The sequence below is a fragment of the Prenolepis imparis genome, unplaced genomic scaffold (assembly GCF_030444845.1).
Source record: "Prenolepis imparis isolate NDT839.2.m4 unplaced genomic scaffold, iyPreImpa1.0 SCAF_10, whole genome shotgun sequence".
NCBI lineage: Eukaryota > Metazoa > Arthropoda > Insecta > Hymenoptera > Formicidae > Prenolepis > Prenolepis imparis.
Genome location: NW_028141168.1, coordinates 810758 through 818480, shown reverse-complemented (window position 1 = coordinate 818480; position 7723 = coordinate 810758). Strand labels below are relative to the sequence as shown.

The 7723-nt window shown below is 32.1% G+C and overlaps 1 pseudogene; it reads right to left on the bottom strand.

Moving 5' to 3' along the window:
• Positions 1-1228: 1228 nt before the first annotated feature.
• On the bottom strand, positions 1229-1941 carry LOC145941765 (uncharacterized; annotated as a pseudogene).
• Between the last annotated feature and the right edge of the window lie 5782 nt (positions 1942-7723).

Sequence of the window (7723 nt, the reverse complement as noted above, 5' to 3'; positions counted from 1 at the left end):
ATATATATATATACCGGGTGTCCCATTTTAAAGGACCCACTCAAATATCTCAGAAACACTGCGTTAAATAAAAAAATGTTTCCTACAAAAGTTGTAGGGTTTCGAGGGGGACATAACATAGTAATATTCATATGACCTTGGGCGGCGTCTCCAAGGTCAAGTAAAGGTAAGAATAAATTTTTTAAATGGAAACCCATATTTTTTATTATAACATCTTTTTCTACTAATTAATTTGAACAACTTTTATCTGATGCATTTTTTTATTTTCTTCAAAATTCATTCTCACCTTCACTTAAGGTTAACCTTCACTAACCTTGGAGACGCCGCCCAAGATCAAATGAATATTACTATGTTATGTCCCCCTCGAAACCCTACAACTTTTGTAGGAAACATTTTTCGATTTAACGCAGTGTTTCTGACAATGAGATATTTGAGTGGGTCCTTTAAAATGGGACACCTGGTATATATATATATATAGCAACTTGTAAATATTATTAGAGAACATATGGATAGAAGGCAATACTATGTAATTCCTTTGCAAAAGCAAGTGGCATTAACTGTATGGATTTTGGCAAAATCGGAGTCACATCTAGCAGTTGGAGACAGATTCGGCATGTCCGCTAGTTCAGCACACTATTGTTTTCAGAATATAATAAGAACATTGGCTTCATTGATAGGCACATACATTAAATGGCCAAATGCTGCGAATATAGAGAATATTGCATGTGTAAGTAATAATATTATATTATTTTGAAGAATTATAAAAATAAATATAGATAAGAAAATAAAACAATTATTTTGTATTTAAACATATTTTGTATTTGAACATAAGAAACTATATTTTTTAATTTAACATGAATTATATTCTAAAACATAAAATATATTTTTGAATCAAATTTCAAATAAAAACAAATATTGAGAAAGCACATGAAAAAACAAATATTTTTAACATAAATAAACTATAATTAATATTATACTATATAATATTGTACTTATACTATAACTAATATTTAAGATAAATAAACTAAACATAAAACCTTTTAAGTAGCTATGCAAAAATTTCCTTTAGAAAAAAAAACATATTAAGAAACATAAAAAAACATAAAAAAACATATTAAGAAACTAATAATAATCTCAATCATCAAATAAATATCTAAAATAAAAATGTGAAAAAACAATAAATCCAAAAGTATTAAAATTCATTTGTTGATTTCTTATAAAAAATTTCTTATAAATAAGTTTTAATATTATTCTGAGATCCTTTTTTCAAATATTCTGATATGTCCGCTAAAATTTTATTGCGTTCTTTTTGGACCATATCATTTAATGATTTTTGTAAATTTTTAGATTCTTGTAGTTTTTCTTTTTCTATTTCTATTTTATCTTTTTGATATACATAATTTCGTTTAATAATTTTCTTTTTATCTTTTTTAATAGTTCCACTAGCTTCATTATTATTACTGTCAGTTTCATTATTTGATATTGGGTTATCTATATTGATTGATGTGTCAGAAGTTTCTGAATAATTGGGAAACTGAGTAGATAAATCCAAAGGTGGTAAATTTAATACTTCTGGATTTATAGTGTTATCATTATCTGTTATTACTGCCATACTACTGAATGTATTATTCATAGAAATCGCTTTGTCGTTATCAAATATTTTACAAAAATTATCATAATATTGCCATGTAACGGTATCTCCTCCAGTACTTGTCTTATTATTATCATGTATTTTTAAATAAGTTTTTTTTAAGTTTCTAAATTTTTTATCTAATGCCTCTGTACTTATAGTGTAATTATTATATATTTCATAAATTCTGCTTTTATTTCGGTCCATAACAATTTTTTTTTTATAGTTGGACTTCTAAACTTTTCTTTTCTTTTTTCATATTCATCCACAAGTAATTGAATGGTATTATGCGTCCTTTGGAATGTATCCGAAACAGAAAATATTAAATGTTACATTAATTAATAATTTTTTATTTTTTCAGGATTTTGAAATTCGTTCTGGTGGAATATCAGGTGTAATTGGTGCCATTGATGGTTGCCATATTCCTATAATGCAGCCACATAATAATGCAGTCGATTATTATAACAGAAAAGGTTTCCACAGTGTCGTTTTACAAGGTGTATGTGATAATCAAAAAAGGTTTATAGATGTACACATAGGTGTGCCAGGAAGAGTGCATGATGCACGCGTTTTTCGAAACAGTCCACTTTATCAAAATATTATGTATCACAATTTAATTTCACCTACTACTCACTTAATCGTCATCAGAGATATCGTAATTCAAAGATAGTGCTTATCCATTAAGGGTCGGCAGGCGACACGGTGGAGACGCCTGTCGGCCGGCCGGGAATTACGGATTCGTATAATCCAGATTTTAGCCAAAATACTGAATGAATCTCATTAAATTTACGATATTCTTAATCAGTAAGCTCGACTGTAATCAGCTAAAGAGCTATTTTATTAAAAAAAGGTGTAAAAAGGTATAAAAATATCAGCTGCATAAAGAATAATATAAAGAACTTATAAATAACATATAAATAGCTCAATGCAAGGTGTTCGGTCTATCACCCTGAAAACTCGAGTTCAAGTCTATCGGTATATATATATATTTTTTTATATTTATTATTATTGGAATATATAGAAATTATTAAAAATATATATTTTTAAAGGCGATACTTAAGAATTTTTAAATATTGAAAATATTTCAATAATTTTACAACTACAAACACATTGTATATATAAATGCAAAAAATTCGGTAAATAAATTAATCCAGTAATAAATCTATCTCTCTAAATCAGTAATCAATATATATATATATATATATATATATATATATATATATCAGGGATCCGGACCGAAACAAAATTAGGGTTCGGTTTCGGTTACGGTTTAATAAAATATTGAATAACTGTTCCGATTCCAGTTTCGGTTTTTTGATAAATAAAAAAACCGAAACCGTTTAAATTATGATTTTTTCGGTTACGGTTCCGGTTTTTAAAAATTTTTACTTTTTGTTTTTCTAATTAAATTAATTTCTAAATTATATTACTTTAAAAAATTATTATTAATTTTTATGACATAAATAAACAACACTTCATATTATACATAAAAATATATTTAGATATAGGTATATATAATATAAATACATATATAAATATATTTTCATATGTCATAAAAATTAATAATAATTTTTTAAAGTAATATAATTTATATATACTTTATATATATACCTATATATATATATATATATATATATATATATATAAAACAGAAAATATAATATCTTCACAACTATCATTATTGCGATAATACATACACGTTTCAGAACATTTAAAAAATAATTATAATTAAGCAATTATTGTAAACGACCCAACTGGCTTAATTGATCTTTCTTAATTCGATATCATATATAAATATACAGACTACGTTTCGACCTTTGGTTCAGGTCCTTATCAAGTCTAAAATTAAAGGATAATATTATATAGAAGGAATCATTTTATAAAAGCATAGCGCAAACCAAGTTGAAAACAACAATTATTATAAAGTAAATGATTAAAACATACCTTACTTAAAATTTTTTTCTTTTTTCAACATGTTACAATTCTCTCATCTGTACTAAACGTTTCGTATAGATGGTAAAAAACGAACTAAGTTAGACTTCCTTTATTATTCTATCATAAATAGGGTTTAAATTCTCTGTGTCTTTATGTAGGTTAATCATGTTGTTAAATTTTTTTATATAAAACATTTCAGCTATCTCTCTTTTCCTAGTATGTGTTTCACGATGTAAAATATTAAAGGTTGTCCATTTAAAGTCATGTAAATATTCATTTCTATGTTTGCTTTAGCAATTATTAGACAAGATTCCCTTAACAATATGTAAGTTCTTATTATGGAAATGTTCATCAGATAACAAAATAGCGTGATCGACTAATTGTAAGTTGTTAATGATGTAACCAAAGCGGTATAAGCAAACATAGAAATGAATATTTACATGACTTTAAATGGACAACCTTTAATATTTTACATCGTGAAACACATACTAGGAAAAGAAAGATAGCTGAAATGTTTTATATAAAAAAATTTAACAACACGATTAACCTACATAAAGACACAGAGAATTTAAACCCTATTTATGATAGAATAATAAAGGATGTCTAATTTAGTTCGTTTTTTACCATCTATACGAAACGTTTAGTACAGAGAGAATTGTAACATGTTGAAAAAAGAAAAAAAATTTAAATAAGGTATGTTTTAATCATTTACTTTATAATAATTGTTGTTTTCAACTTGGTTTGCGCTATGCTTTTATAAAATGATAGTAGTGATACTAGGCCGGTTCTAACCCATGGGGCAATGAGGGGGGGTGAGGGGCGAGGGGAACCCTTGGCGCGGGGAATGACGTCACGCGGGGAGGGGGAATGACGTCACGCGGGGAGGGGGAAGCGTCCGCGATTTTGGTACCGGGTCCGCGAGGGGTCCGCGGGGAGGGGGAGGCGTCCGCGAGGTTAGGGTCCGCGAGGGGGCCGCGGGGAGGGGGAAGCGTCTGCGATTTTAGGGTCCGCGGGGAGGGGGAGGCGTCCGCGAGGGGTCCGCGGGGAGGGGAGCGTCCGCGATTTTATGATCCGGGAGGGGTCCGCGGGGAGGGGAGCGTCCGCGATTTTAGGTGACGGGTCCGCGAGGGGTCCGCGGGGAGGGGGAGGCGTTCGCGAAAGACCGCATGAAGCTTTGTTGGTGAGGGGTCTGCGGGGAGAGAGGAACGCGAAGGAGAGCGCGAGGCGCACGCGAGAGAGATGACGCAAGCGAGGCGTATATGCAAGAGCGAGAGAGATAGTGCGAGATGGTTAGGTAGCGAGATGATGATGCGGCGATTGAGAGCGCGAGGTGTTGCAGCGAGGCGTATATGCAAGAGTGAGAGAGATAGCGCGAGATGACGCGAAGGAGAGCGCGAGAGCTGATGCAGCGAACGAGAGCGCGAGAGGCGGACGCGAGAGAGAATTTTTTTTAATAATATTTACAGTAATTTTAATTAATAAGATTTTAATAGGAGGAAGGGGAGAGGACTTATTCTAAAATAAATACATTTTTTTTTTAATATTTAAAGTAATTTTTATTTATAACTGTGTGTGTGTGTATATTTTACAAAATGTTTGTGTGTGTGTGTATTTTACAAAATGTTTGTGTGTGTGTGTGAATTTAAAATTTAAAATATATACATATACTTATACATATACTTATACATAAAATATATAAAGCAGCGCCATGATGATCGAAACACATGGGTCGATATGATATTCCATGACGATCGACCCATGTATCACTTGTGGTACGAGGCGGTGCGTGAGGTGGTGGTTGCGAGGTGGCGGTGGGGCGGTGGCTGTGAGGCGGCAGGGCGGAACTCCTACATGACAGAAATTTTTATTAAATATATTTATTTTATTAAACAATTTATTATTTTAATAATTTTTAAATGAAAAGAAATACTTACTAGGCCCATAATGGCTCCAGAACATGTTCGGGAGGATAAGGTTCCTCCCCGAACATCACTTTTTAAATCTCCAGAGAACGAAGAAATAGTTTTGTTAGCTATATCTTATTGGGAAAGAAATAATTAAACATAGATTAACAATAAAAAATATTTTATTTGTTACAAACATCGTGAAGAATATCATTTACAGCACATGTTAATATTTCACAATCTATGAGTGATTCACTATCGTATGCATCACTTTCGCGTATCGCTTTTACAGCATCACATACATTAGTAATATTATTGCGTTGTAAAATAGTTGCAAATTGTTTAAATTTTTCATTCACAAGATGAGTATTTTCACATAGCCAGAAATACACATGATCTATACATTTTTCAAACTCAAATAAATGTAATAGAGTCGATGGCTTCATATATAAAAAATTATTGGATAATGTTAATTTTACAATTTTTGAATCCGATATTTTAACAATTTCTATTGTTAGATCTCGAATCCGTAATGGAGTTTGAGATGATTGTAAAAATCGTTCAATGTCCGCACGTTTCCGCATTAGTGATATCCATGTTTCAATAGGCAATATTATGTGGTTGCCTCGATTATCACCAAGAGCTAATTCCACATATGATACAGCTCCAACGCTGATTCCTATTTCCAAATATTTATAGGATGTTGCGGTTAGAGCATATCTTCGCCCAAGTATACGAGTCGCACGCTGAATGCTATAAAAATAATTAGAACAATATTTCAAAAATTATTTAAAAATCATTATTTAAAAATCTTTATTTTGACAAAAAAAAAAGAATCGAAACTTACTTGTCACTTGTATTCTTAGACATTTCTTGTATTGGAACGTAATAATTCATGCTGGCGGAGTACATTTTTAAAAGAACCTTTCACATAAGTGATTGATACAATACTAAATCATTATTACAAGTTTTTATTGATACAAAGCAATGGGGTGGGGATTATTGCTGACACAAAATTATTTTTAACCAATCATCAAAGCGCCGATGCACGGCTGCTATGACATCATCCTCAATGAAATATTAAATGTAAAATAATACAACATATCCAAAATTTCAAGCGTCAATGTATGACTGCTATGACATCATCCTCAATGAAATATTAAATATAAAATAATGCAACATATCCAAAATTTCAAGCGTCAATGTACGACTGCTATGACATCATCCTCAATGAAATATTAAATGTAAAATAATGCAACATATTCAAAATTTCAAGCGCCGATGCACGGCTGCTATGACATCATCCTCAATGAAATATTAAATGTAAAATAATGCAACATATTCAAAATTTCAAGCGTCAATGTACGGCTGCTATGATATCATCCCCAGGTGTTCAAAACGTATGTAACAAAATCACGAGAAAATGCAACATAATTAAAATTTTCGAGCGCCAATGTACGGCAGCTCTCATCTTGAGATGAATCTCGCGAAATGTACAAAAATGTATCAATTTCAAGCGCCAATGTACGGCTGCTATGATATCATCCCCAGGTGTTCAAAACGTATGTAACAAAATCACAAGAAAATGCAACATAATTAAAATTTTCGAGCGCCAATGTACGACCGCTCTCATCTTGAGATGAATCTCGCGAAATGTGCAAAAAATGTATCAATTTCAAAGTCGATACATCATTCGTACGTAACAAAATCACAAAGTGCAACATACTCGAGTGCCAATGATCTCTACGATTAAATAAAAAGGATGGTAAAGAGGCATACTATGTTAGTATCATTGTCAGAGGTTCAGCAAGAGCATCTCAAAAATGGCACAATTGGAAGCAAGTTTGATGGAGCAATCAGCAAGGGTGAATTCGGTGGAGGAATATATTGTGTGGGAGCAGCAATGTGACGAATACATCGAAGCGCTGGAAGAACAAAGTCGAATAAAACGTCCACGATTACCGATCGGAGTTCGACAATCGCTTGTCTCCCAAATCGCACGTCTCGAAGGGTTGAAGAATTCGGTACGCAGACGTTTTGTACACGCAGGTGCCGGAAGCAGTTCGCGAGACATCGGACTCATATGGCGAGAGATTGATACGGCGTTCGAGAGCCGCATCTTGACTGGTGCGGTGATAAACAGCAACCACATCGAACCTCGTCAATTTCTAGAGGATGCCAAAGACATTGTGATCGAACACGTGCAAAAAGTGTTGCAAAAACACACTAGTGTAAAAGTGAACACTATATTTAA